Below are 14024 nucleotides of genomic sequence, written 5' to 3' on the forward strand. Positions count from 1 at the left end.
ATATCCTTTGAGCGGTCGTTATCTTAAAAATAAATATTAATATTAATAAAATGAAAATAAAGTCTAGGGTATCTTGTAGTTGTGCTGACTGGATATAAGCGTAAAGAATGTGAAAAGAGAAGATAAAATGACACATGAGTGAAACTACATGAATATTCTCCGTTTTTCATATGACAGCCAACAACAAATGGCGTAATTGAATTTCCTGCTTGATGCTGAAGTTGCAACTGAAGTTGATGTTGATGCTGTTGCGGATGCAAAATCGAGCGACTGTTGTTGTTGTTGTTGCTGCTGCTGTGAATGCCAATCAAATTGGCGCACCTCGCGCCACATGGCGTCGACGTCGACGTTGACGTCGCTGCTGCTGTCGTTATTGTCGGAGACGAAGTCATCAAATGACTGTCAGGGACGTCGACTGGGGACAAGGACTTTTCAGTGTGTGTGTGTGTGTGTGTGTGTATGCGTGTTTGTGTTATGACGCCATTTTAAAATCAATCAACGCGTTTATGACTTTAAGAACTTTTGACGTCAGCATTTAAATTGCGAGATAATTATGAATTGCTCAAGGCACGTGGCCACTAATTAGATTAACACTCAAAGCTGTTCGTTTTGGCTTTTATCAAATGCTACTTAACACAATATGCAAATAAACGCGAGGCGAGAAAAAAGTTTAATCAAATCTCATCCAGAGACCGACCAACTTTCTATTGAGCGAAGCCAGCAGCAAAATAAAATATGAGAAACAAAATTGCACGAAATTTCACGAATATAATTAAAACGATTTTCCATGAAATTTAAAATGAAATTTTGTCGGAAAGTTTTGCAGCGACGAGATAGAGAAGAGCCAGAGAGAGCGGAGAGCGGAGATGAAGAGGCAGAGAGAATAAAGCAAAGTCCGTAAACCGTTGGACTCAGAGCGAACTTTGTACAGCGCTCACAAGCACACATACACACACACATTGTAGAAGCTTTAGGCATGGCGACGTACTCTCCACTCCACACTCCACTCTTCACTCTCCACTCCGCCCCACAAAAACACACACAAACAACCAACGAACTGCACGCGAACCAGGCGAAAAAGCTAGCTAGAAAATTGCAAAGCAAAGTGACGGCAAACAGCCAAGTAGAGAGCAAAGCAGCGGGTGGGGTGGGGAGGGAAGGGGGCAGTCGACAACGACAGTGGGTCGAGAGTTGTGTGTGGGGAGTAGGAGGGGAGAGGAGGAGGCGCGCTTTTTGGTGCCAAGGGAATGTAGTTGAAAAAGTAGCAGAAACAGTTGAAGAAGAAGAAGAAGCCGAGAATAAGCAAAAACTTTTTGCTGCGTTCATTTGTATGCGTATGCGAATATGTGTGTATGTGCGAGTGTGTGTGTGTGTAAGTGAATGCTTGTGTGTTGTGTGAAGATTACGGGCAGCTATTGTGGGTGGACGGGGGGGAAGTAGAGAACATCAGGTTGCAGGACCGAATGGCAAGGAATAGAAATAAGAGAAAAATAGCAAAGGCAAAGGCAAAGCAAGCTAAGCAACTGCTTGATGAATGAGGCAAATGGGCGGTAGCAGCAAAACAACAGGCGGATGGTTGGGGGAAGGGGGCGGCAGAGAGCAAATAAAAACAAGGAACGTCGCCGCCACAGTCGACACATGACAAATGGCGCACTAGTCGAAGTCGACGTCGACAGCGACAGTGGCAGCGAAACTTTTGTAGCGCGCGACAGAACAGAAAAGAAAGAGCAAAAATAAAATGTCTGCATGCAAGGGTGAGCTGTGTGTGTGTGTGTGTGTGTGTTAGAAAGGCATGCAGACACATACATATGTGTGTGCGTAAGTATGTGTATGCAAAGCAAACCTTGAGCTGTGAACAGTCGAAAACTGTATAAAAAATGTGCTCCATTTTTGGCGTCGCGCAGTGCAATTTAAAATTGCTGTCAGCCAGTCAGTCATGAAATGAAATACGCCAGCGAAAAGCAGCAGTAACAACAACAACAACAGCAATGACAATAACAAAAATGCGAGCAACTACAAGCAGCAATAGCAACAACAACAACAACGACAGCGCGCATTCAATTTGTTCAAACGAATTTATCGCTTGTCGGCAGACTAGAAAGGAGCGAGACAGAGAGAGAGAGAGAGCGAGAGAGTGGGGAAAAGTGGGAGAGCAAATGCTGTGGAATTTCAAAACGAATCTTCTACAATATTTTATTTGTGTAAAAAGCAACAAAATGAATGTTTCGTTGGCGCTTTTCAAATGTGTTGCTCTTCTCACAAGCAGCCAGAACAATTTTCAAAATTTATTGTTTATTTATGATGCCCTTGTCGACACTAAATTGCAAGTTCAATCTCTTTGCTGTGCCCCCAGCACACATACACATACACATTTGTAGTATGAACATTTTTATAAATATTTGGGTTATACGAGTACATCAACACTTTAAAGAATCTATAATATAAATGGTCCAATGTTTTCGGTTTTGTTATTAAAATGTGCTGAATTATTGTAGAATCAATATTCTGTGATTATCAGTCATTAAGATGGTATAAGTGAGTATTACTAGCAAGTTAAAACTATTTTGTTTTTAAGGTAATTCTAATATCGTAATAATTTAAGTTTATATTCGAAAATTTTATTGAAAGATTTACTGTATTCAGAAAAACTTACTTATATATAGATAGAAGATTTATTTTACGTGAATTCAAATATAATTTCTAAACGATTTTAATTTTGGATAAATCTAATATGTCAACTCTTACTCTTCCTATTAAAATTAAGCTGAAATTGTATATTGTTTTTATGTAGACTCATAGTGCATAGTTATTTATTTAGTCCCAGTTCTTACATATGATATTATATCATATTTTGTCAGTCTCTCATCTATATTACAGTCTTTTCATCAGAATAATTGCATCCTTCTCACAAATTATGTATGCAATCAACTCTAAATTTGTCATAAAAAATGTCTTAACATTATAAAGAATAGTGTGTTTAACTACAATCTTAAAATACAAGCCCATTTTCCAGGAATTTCATAAGATAAATGTAAGAAATTGTGGAATAGTTATATAAAACTAACTTGTCGAACATAGGAATACTTATTAGTACCGCATTTTTGCCCTAAAAACTACACAAACTGAATTAATTTTATATGTAAACAATAATTTTGTAATTCCCTAAAGCCATCAACATAAATATAAACCAGAGTCAACGACTTTCTTTCTTTTCAGCCTTCATAAAAAGCGTCCAAGTTTGATAAGCAAGTTAGAATATATCCAAAGAAAAACACAGCAAAGCACAAGAATGCAATACTGATTAAGACGTTTGAATACAATTATTTAGTAATTTTAAAAAACAACTCTTAACTTAGAAGCGGAAGCTGAAATATATAGTACATAAACAAAACAAACAGTAAATAACAACACAAATAAGTTAAATACGAGTTTGAATCTCATAAGTTCAACAATCCTTTTTTGTGTTTCCATTAATACAATATATTAAATCAATATTGAAAACTCAAAGGTCACAGGCATGATAGGTTAAATTCACATAATCAATCATTCATGTGGGAAAAATGGTAAGTTTCATACTACGTAAAGAATATGGTTTGTTTTCTCAAAGGGGTGCGGAAATATTTACAATCAGAAAGCTTTTCCGTTTCATGCGGAACTGATTTTGAGATAACCCAAGGAATCTGCAACTTTATTTTTTAATTTATTTAATAATAATAAAAGCTTTTGCAATAAAAACAATAATTGCATACATAGAAATTATTTGGCGATAGTAGAGATATAGAGAAAAGGATGGTATATTTTTCAGCATGATATCTGCAGATATTTCGGAATAATTCAATGCAATTTTTAAGTTAAAATGATAGTAAAAAGGCGATACTTTCTCTTTTTTGCTTTGTTATAGTTTCCATGAACTATAGTTTTGTCCGGCAAAGAGAGTTTTTATTGTAGAAATGTTTACATTGGATATTCCAAATTATCTACAGATATCATGCTGTATTTTTGTCAATATTTCATTAAAATTCTATTCTTTAAATTACAAAATTCTTCTAAAGTAACTTACTCGCTAGCTAGTAATATATTATTTATTAAATTTTATTATTATTTTTATTCTCCATATAAAATTTGATGATCCCATTGATAATGAAATAATGAATTACTCTGAAATATAGAGAAAACAATCAGTAATCTTAATTCCTCGAAATAATGGTGATAGTCGTATACTTACTTTATATTGTACAGAATTTGTTTGGGCTTATTTACTTATGGATTTACTTATGTGAAAAGGAAAAAACAATAATAAAGAACAATATTTTCTGAGTTAAGATTTCAATTCTACGTACACTTTACGGAATTCCTTATTTAATACACATGTTAATAAAAATGCTCATTACTATGGACATTCTATAAATTATTGCTTTTTCAACTAATGATATTATTATTCCCTCGCAATGAGTTGTCAGAATCATTTGCTCTAATCTTTTAAAGCACATTTCTGAAATTAATTATTGTAATTTATTATTTTTTCATAGCAAATATGGGCGAGTTGAATTCTTCCGATAGAGTCAAGTGATATTTATATGTAAATGTGGCATCTGTGGATCGCAAGGGGTTAAATACGAATCTGTTCACTTGAAATTGAAATTGACGAGAAATCGAAATCGAAATCGAAGAGGAGAACAGAGGAGGAGGCAATTGAGAGCAATTCCGATTCAATTAGAAATGAATTTGAAGAACTCAAAGAATCGCTTTCAAGTAGCACCGCAAATGCAGCGTTCGTTTTGTTCTTCAATTGATGATGGGCAACGCCGGCGAACAGCGGCACAAAAGGGAAGCGAAGGAAGTTCCAAGACGTATTTTCTCACGCATAAAGCGCCGTCGACGTCGACGTCGACGTCGCCGCGCACTTCACAAATGAGTGCACATCATTTTGATGGGCTCCACAAACTGCCCTTCCCCCTCCTCCACCTTCCCCCAGCTCTATTGTGCTCTTCACGTTTAGGCGAGCGCAAAGGAGAGAAGAGGTAATAAAAACTATGTGAGTGTGTGTATGTGCTGAAAGTCCAAAAAAGTAAAGTAAAGAAGTACAGAAAACAAGACGCAGAACATAACAAGGCGAGAAGCGAACAAGTCGCCGCGGCGAGAGGCGAAATCAAGAGATGTGGAGACGCGGCGAAAGACGGCGAGAGGCGGCGAAGCTATCATCTTCCATTCCAGCGAAGCAAAGTATTTTGAAAAACACGCCAATTGGTCATGTCTCGACCTCGGCTGCGGAGACTGCAGCTTGTTCTCTATGTGTGTGTGTGTGTGTGTGTGTGTGTGTTGCGCGCGCTTATTATTCGATTAACTCGATTCCCCCTGCAGCGGCAATATAACTTTTATTTGAGTTCCGCCTACAGTCTGCTCAGCGACATGCCACTGACAGCCACAACAACAACAAAGAGCAGAGTGCAAACAAAAGCAAAAAAAAAGTAAGAACAAGAGCGCAAATTAAAGAAAGAACAGCAACAAGAAGAGCACAGACAACAACAACAAAGAGAGCGCAAATAAGAGCAAATACTATAGCAACAAGAACCCAAAGAAAAGCAAAAACAACAACACAGACGAAAACGGCAACAACAAGACTAATGCAAAAACAACAAGAAAAAAAGCACAGACAAGAACCAAAAAGCAGCAATCACAATAGCAAAAAGAAACTCAACAACAGCAACAACAACAACAGTAGCAAAAAATCAAAAGCAACATCAGCAAAGGCAAGCACAAGAGCAAAACGCAGAATCAGCAGAGAGAGCAAAGACAGCACAGGTGCAGCGCGACAACAACAAGAAGACAGCTGAGCACGCACACATACACACACACAAGCAATCACCCACACGCATACGCACACATACAGACGCACAGACAGTCACTCACTCACACTCACGCGCTCATCACAGCTGCAGCCGGCGAACAGAATCCAAATCAGAGTCAGCAATAGCAACAGCAGCAACTCAACTGTAGCCCAAAGGCAAAAGGCAGTCATCTGCTATCTGCTCTTCTCCTCCCGCTCCCTTCGCATCATTCACATAAACGAAACTCTACCCTTCATGCAATGCAGTGTTTCAACTGCGCCTGCCTTTGGCATCGGCATCCAATGAAGCCGCAAAATTGTGGCTCTGTGGCTGGCTCCTACGTTGTACGTTGTTCAAAATGGCAAATTGCCATGCTAGCACACACACACGGGGGTGAGTGCGACGGCAAAGAGAGAGAGAACCGCAGCAACACCAAGCAGCAACAACACCAAGCAGCAACAATAACAACGAAATCGAATTCGCTTGCGTGTTTTCGCATATCGTGTGTGCGGGGTCCCTGGGGCCAGGGACGCGCACCTTGAACGCCCGCGACTTCCACACAAAAACGTGCCGAGGATTCGCTTGGTTAACGCTCATTTTGTTGTTTTTACTCGTCTCTCCCTTTTGCCTCAATCTCTCTCTCGCTTTCGCTCTTACTCACTCTTTTTGGACTGCTCCATCCCTGTTGCGCTTCGAGTCTTTCTGACCTTTTTCATTAGTTTTAATCGTAACAAAATACATTTTGCTCGAATTGCAATTCCCAATACCGACGGCAAAAACTGGAGTTCAAAGTTGAAGCATGCAACGCGAACGTGATTCGGCAGCGGGATTAGCTTGCAACTCGAGTTGCATTCAGAGTTACTGTTCGTTACTGCTAATGGAAATTCGTTGCCATTTTCATTTCGTTGGCTTGTTTTTTCCCGCTGCTATCTCGACTGCAGATCACAGTTTGAATTTTTCTCAAAACTGCCCGCAGATAGCGCCGCAAAACAGTAATTGCGAAAGTAAGTGGAAAAACAACAAAAAAATACCAACAACAATTGCAGATAAGAATTTGACTTGACCTCCATAAGGAAGCCGCTTTATAGCCTCAATGAAACTAATGCGTTGCAAATATATAGTACACTTGATTTATAGCATTCAATTCCAGTTAAATCACCCAAACTAATCGCAATCTATCGTCGAAGTAGATCGCTACGTGCTTCAAGCTAGAAATTCTAGATTTCCGTTACGTAAAGCAAGTCTCACATTTCTCCAGCGTATTATTCATTTCGACTTCTCTTGCTTTGTGATTCTGCTACAAGTTGATAACAAATTACTGCTAAATCTCAGCAATTGAATATGTTTTGTGCGTCTTCTTTTATTAAGAATACTTAATTCTACATTATACTTAATCGTATAATAACAACGTATACTTAACTTTTCTGCTTAGGTTTTTTGTTTTCTTGAATCATTATTCGCACACCTCAAAAAAGAAATATATAAATTTTAAATCAAGTGTTTTCTTAGAAAAGATAAGTATAATCTAAAACTAGATCTTTTGTGTTGTCCTTTTTAAAATATAATATAATATTATATATTAATTTTATGTATAAAGTTGAACAAATTCTATTTATATATATTGGATGGATTCTTTAGTTATTTTATTTAGGAAAAAATACAAAATTTGTTTTATAGGTAAGCTTTCTGCACTTGTTTTTTATTTATAAGAATTAGAAAAAGGGTATTCCTTAAAAGCTAAGAGTTTTTAATTAAGTTTACGGTACTGTGAGATATATATAAATAACAAATATATAAAATACTGTCTTAAATTCGGGTTTATTTATAATAAGATTCGAATTTTATTATATGCAAGATTATAATCTTAAATTTCAAGACTGGGCAATCTATATTTTGTTTATTTGTTGTACATTTTTGATTTTCATTTAAAAATAAACCTTCTTTTTACCTAATTTTACTTCTTACTTTTTTACCTAATTTTGAAGTAAAAACAATCTTGATTTAAGATTTTATTCTTGATGTTAGCAAGTTTTTTCTTTCTGTGTACAAGTAGAGTTACTTCTGCATCCAACTATTGTATATACATATTCGTATGCTCTACGAAAGTAAAAATCGTAATATTTAAAAAGCTGTCTCGTAATTTTATTTCAAAATGTTCAAATCAACATACTAAGATTTTGATAAGCAAATTAAATTATAGTTCCTTATTGTCAAAGTCTGCATAAACTAATGGACCACTAAAAAATACTTGAGTGTACTTCATGACCGCTGCTTGAATGAATAACAAAAAACTCCTTCGCTTATCCAGACTGTTTTTTTTAATAAAGCAACAAAGGAAAAGGTTAGCTTAACACAAAAAAGTAACATGCAATAAAGGTAAAATAGTCGAAAATAACTTTGTGTTTAACTTTAAATAAGTTTACTTGACTAACTTTGCTTCAGCAAATATTGTGGCTTTGTTCATGGCTGAGTAAATAGGAATTTCTTTCCGTTGCAGAAGGACAGCATAAAAGTGTGTGAGAAAAGCAGTTTTACTTCCGGATAGAATAACAAAGAGGTCAAAAGGAACTTTGCTAATAAGATAGAAGAGCACATATGCAGAGAACTATGCGAACATTGAAGGTTAGTCGGACTTTAAAATAGGGTTTATTTTTTTCACTAGAAATGCATATTTATAAAGAAGGAAATGTAAAGAATTTCACAGAAAGCATTTCAATTTAAAAAAGTCCATTAATTGAAAGAAATATAAATCATTTTCTATTTAACATTAATTCATTTTAAACAACTCACATAAACTGCAATAATAAGACTTAAACCTTGAGCATCCTTTTATTCATTTTTGTTTACCTTAGAGTGAAAGTACGTGAATGCAATCAAGAAAAAAATTGTAATTAATGAGCGCCATTTTCTCAGCTTAATAAGGAAAGAAAGCGTCTAAATTGATTCTGCCCGACTAGGTGCTTAGTAAAAAGCGTAATCAATTTCACTTGAAATTAATTGAAAAGTTTTCGCACAGCTTTTTACTATTACTTTTTACAGGAAGTTTCTACATTGACTTTCTCTACCTTTTGACAAGATAAATTTCATTAAATAAATAAATCTTAACCGTCATGGTAGAGGTAGAAAAAGTACTTCTTGTTTGTAAAGGTTTTCGTCTTTTTTAACAAAAACTAAAAATGAATTGGATTTGTGCAAAGGCAAATTGGTTGTAATGGGTTGAAGAAGACGTCTTCTTTTAAATAAAGAATGTATTAATGTTCTTTTCAATCATTGTTAAGACTTACATAGTAATGTTCGTCTGTCGGATCGGCTATCCATGGGTTCTTCCATTTAAGATCGTAGATCTCATAGACTACTTTAAAAGTTAGATACTTAACATTGTTTATGAATGTGACTGTGTTCATTGCGAAGACCAAATGGCTTTACGATTGCATCACTCACTCTTAGTCTCATTTCCATGTCCTGTATATTCCTTGAAATAAGTGAATAGTCCGAAAATAATAATAACTGCTATATTATTATTTATTATTTATTTATTTATTATTGAAAGAAAGCTCTGCTTGAAAGTGCTTCAATTCAAGTTAATCTCAATTATAAGCAAATCAATTAATCTGAAATGTTTCCATATCAATAAAACTTCAGTTTTAAGTTTTAACATGAAATTTTAGTTCTTTAGTATTAGAAGTGCTTGCAAAAGACCATAAGTGAAGGAATCTTGATTTTGTTTTGTTGGCAAATGATAAAGTAAATAGATAGAGCAAAATACTCCCTACTAAAGTTGACCTAGTATTTCAATTTTCAATACACAGAATAAAAATACCAAGTTCAAGAACATTCGTCTTATAAATTATGTTCTTGAAAAAAGAACACTTTAAAAACAAATTCTTAAAACTAAGAACATTATTCTAAAAAATGACAAATTTTCAAAATAAGACCAACATTTAGGTTACAAAACTATGTAATCCATAGAAATTCTTATAAAGTTTTTATCTAGATTTGAGTGTTTTCGTGTATAGCTCAGTTAGTCGAGCTGTCGCGAAACATTCTTCATTGCAATCGAAGATAGGAGTATCAAATTCAGCGCGAATCGATGATTCATAATTGGGTAAGTAAAACATACAACTGAATGAATAACTGAATGCGCTAATGAAATCATAAATAGTAAAATAATAATAAATTACCAAGAAAAAATAAACAAACTATCATATATGTACAATTTCTTTTCATCCTCTTTAGATTAGATTTCTTAGTCTTAAAACTGTAAGACGTCTTCTTTTTAATTATAATAACTTGGCCTGTATATTAAATGTTCTTTAAAGCAAGACGTTACATTAAAACTTGTATGTTCTTAAAGTACTTTTTAAATGAAAATTGTTTGTTTTAAGACCAACATTTTGATTTCTGAACTTTTTTTTTGTGTGTAGCTTTAAAGTTATAAAACTATTACTTATACTATACTAGTGGATCAACATTCTATATGGATAAAAACCTGAGCAAATCAGAATATATGATTATTTCAAGAAAATTTCATTAGAAAACGTTGTCTAAAATAAATTCTTAGCTTTGACTGAGCAATACAAAGTTTGTAAATTTGAAGGCATTTAAATAAAATTACATTATACATTATATTATAGTTCAGAAGTGAAATGTTTCTTACAATTCATCGTAGAATTCAATTCTAGAGAACGCGATTTGTGAACAAAAGCAGAATATACATACATACATACATCCTGATACTGTTATTTCAAAGTTGTTCATATTCGCTAAAATATTTAATTGGCTAAATCGAAAAAAAGTGTTTAGTTATTAAAAATTAAATTCGTTATGCAGTTATAACTAAATTTTATCTGGAAGTTTTGCCTATAGCAAGCAGTATCTTTCCATTATATAGGCACAGGTTGCTTGCACCGTTATTTCAAAGTTCACACCCAATTACTTATCAAAGGCTTTTCCAATATTAAGTATACGACAAAAGCTGAAATTTGCAATTCAAAACAAAGGTTGTGACATTTTCAATAAATCGTTTTAAAATATGTATTCCTTAAATGTGTATTAATAGAGTACTGAGTACTTTTTGCAAATATTCAACAACTCACTTTAAATTGCGAGTCCATCACGAAGAGAGTTTTGTGGTTTCCCCGAATGTCAACTGAATTAGTTTGATTAATTGTGCAATACAAAACAGTCAAGGGGCTTTGCAAATGTACTAAAAATAACTGTGCCATATCCGCTATAAAGTAATGCGACAACAAAAAGATCCATCAATTTGAAGTGGAAATGATTGATGCAATTTTAATAACCACATAGATAACTGGAGCTTCCAATCCAAAAAAGGGAAACGTTGGCAAGTCAAATGATTGTTGCATAATTAACTTACGAATGCAAACAACGCACGGCAGGTGGCGCTAGTGGTTGAGTGGGGAGGGGAAGAACAGTTATGACAGTTACATAGATCAGGCGTATAATGTCGATAATAAATCATAATGGTTAAGTGTTTTCAATTACCCAATTTACCAATCGCAAATCGCAAAGCTCAGCACGTTCCAATGCCAGCAACAACAACAGCAACAACAATAACTACTATAATAACGACAGCAGCAGCGACAAACGGCGAGAAATGTTAAATGCTATTTATCAGCAGCAACAAAGCTGTCTGGGAATGGGGGGAGGGAGGGGGAATGGGTGTGGCTGCAAGCGACGGCAAACGCCAGACCGAAGGCCGGATGAAGCGACAGCCGCAGTCGACGTCGCAGTCGCTAAGCTCTCAGCAACAAAAAGCTGATAAGCATGCGGAGTTGTAATGAGCTAGATGGGGGGAAGGGGGACGCTGCGGGGCTCTGCCTGCAGTCACTGTATGTGTGTGTGTGTGTGTGTGTGCAGTAAAGTGCGACATTTTGCTGCTGATTAAGTAGCGTTCGTTTTTAATAAAAGTACGACAAACAAATAAAGCACAACAAGTAGCTACACACACACCCACAGACACACACTCACTCCGTCACACTCACTCACTCACACACCAACTCACTCACACCCCAACTCACTCACACACACATAGTACAGCAAAGCTAACGGCACCCACGAGTCGCTTCGGCCTTGCTCTCGCCTCTCGCCTTGCCTTCGCTTTCGCCTTACTTTTGCCTATACTTTGCCTCGCCTCAGCACGCCACAGCACGCCTCGCCTTCGTCCTCGTCATCGTGTTCGTTGGCTCTCTCTCCCCACTTTCTGCATTTTTCGCTGCCTCCCTGCGTTTGTCATTGCCTTGAAGGTTATGGCACGGGCTCGGGCACGTGCCAGTTGTTACGTATTTGTGGCTGTGGCTTTGCCATTGTGTGCGTGTGTGTGTCGACGTCGACTTTGGTTTTAGCGTGCCGCCATATGTTTCCGGCAAGTGTCCTGCCCTTTCCCCCCTTCCCCACCACCCATCTGACAACTGACAACAGCAAAGTCCATGAAAAGCGTTGAAATCTGCAATGCCAACAAGTAAAGCAATGAGAGCACCCTGTGCTGTGTGTGTGACACCCTGTACCGACTCAGGACATTGCCTTGACACTTGGTGTGCAATTTTCTATGCGGGGGTTGGAATTTCAAATGAAAAACTGACAGCGGCCCACTGTCGCTTCACTCTCTTGCTTCCGCTCTCTGTCTCCGTCTCCGTCTCACACTCTAACACTTCCATTCTCATACTCCATCTAACGCTACCCACGCCTTTCACCTTGATAGCATTTGGCGAAACATACGCAAGAGATGTACGCGTGTCACGAATGTGACACGAAAATTAGGCAACAATTTAAATGTGTATTGGGAAAAGTAAGAGAATTTACTTAGAATTAGATTTCGAATTTGTATTTTGCTTAAGAAAACTTTTGGCTAATGCTTTAGAGTTGGAATCCGTGATGTGATTTTGTTTCCAATGTTTAATTTTAGCATAACGTTCTGGTTTTTTTATGCGATTAACTTGAAATTTAAAATATAGAGACATAATATACTCAAATTTAAGTATGCCAAATTTCATGAGGATACATTAATCTTTTCGGTAGTTTTATTATAATAATGACGGTGTTAGTTTCGTAGTGAAAAGATGTTTTAAACCGGAGCCTGCTGTTAAGTGAGTTTTATGAAAAGTGAGCGAATTTACTTTGGTTTGGATTTCCAATTATTATTTTGTTTAAAAAAATCTTTTAGATAATGCTTTAGAGTTAGAATCCTTAATGTGATTTCGTTTCCAATGTTTAATTTTACTATAAAGTACTGTTTTTTTATGCGATTGATGTGAAATTTGGAATGTAGGGAAATAACATACTCAATTGTAAGTATGCCAAATTTCAAGAGAATGAATTCATTTTTTCGATGGTTTTTATATAATAATGTTTGGTGTAACTTTCATAGCGAAAAGACTTTTTCTATTGGTAAAGAGTTAAATATAACCCAAATAAAAAACATTGCAGTAACTTCAATGGTAAGACAAGCTTTCGTAATGTCGATAATACAATAATTTTAATACATTGTAAGGAATGTACATTGGTGTTACTCCAATTGTAATTCTCACAGCTTCCAAAATTCAAAAGAAAGACACTTAATATGAAATGGTCATCGCATTATTCTCATATTTTCTCTGTTGATGACTGAAAGAGACTTCAAAACAACAATCAAGTTGAGTCGTGCGTGAAGAAACACGAACTCACTTGAGCCCCAGCTCTAATCCGAATTGAGCCCAAGCAGAGCTGTAACTGTGACTGTAACTTGATACGAGTCGAGTACTCGTATGGGAGTTGCGAGTACTTCGTAATATCGCATCTTCCTGGCCACATAACGACACCTTCTGTCGTCAACGTTGTCGTTGTCGTTGTCGTTTGTGCCTTCATATCCGACCCAGCTGCCAGATTTATCAGTGCCCATTAAAGTAGAAAACACATTTGTCAAATTGTGAGTGTATTTGCTTTTTTTTCTTTTTATGTTTTATTTTATTTGAAAATCTGCTAATTTATTGTTTAACTTATGTGGATTACATGTGATTTGATTTCTCTTTCTGTTTTCTTTTTGCCAAAAATGTTTCTAACAATAATATGTATCTAATTGTAATTGTTAATGCATTTTTTTGTTAGTATGTGCACACATTAAGATATTTTATATATAATAATTAAATATAGTGTGTATAATTTTGTTAATTGTTGAAACATTTCTCACGGAACAAACAT

The sequence above is a fragment of the Drosophila nasuta genome, chromosome 3, assembly GCF_023558535.2.
Source record: "Drosophila nasuta strain 15112-1781.00 chromosome 3, ASM2355853v1, whole genome shotgun sequence".
Classification (NCBI taxonomy): Eukaryota; Metazoa; Arthropoda; class Insecta; order Diptera; family Drosophilidae; genus Drosophila; species Drosophila nasuta.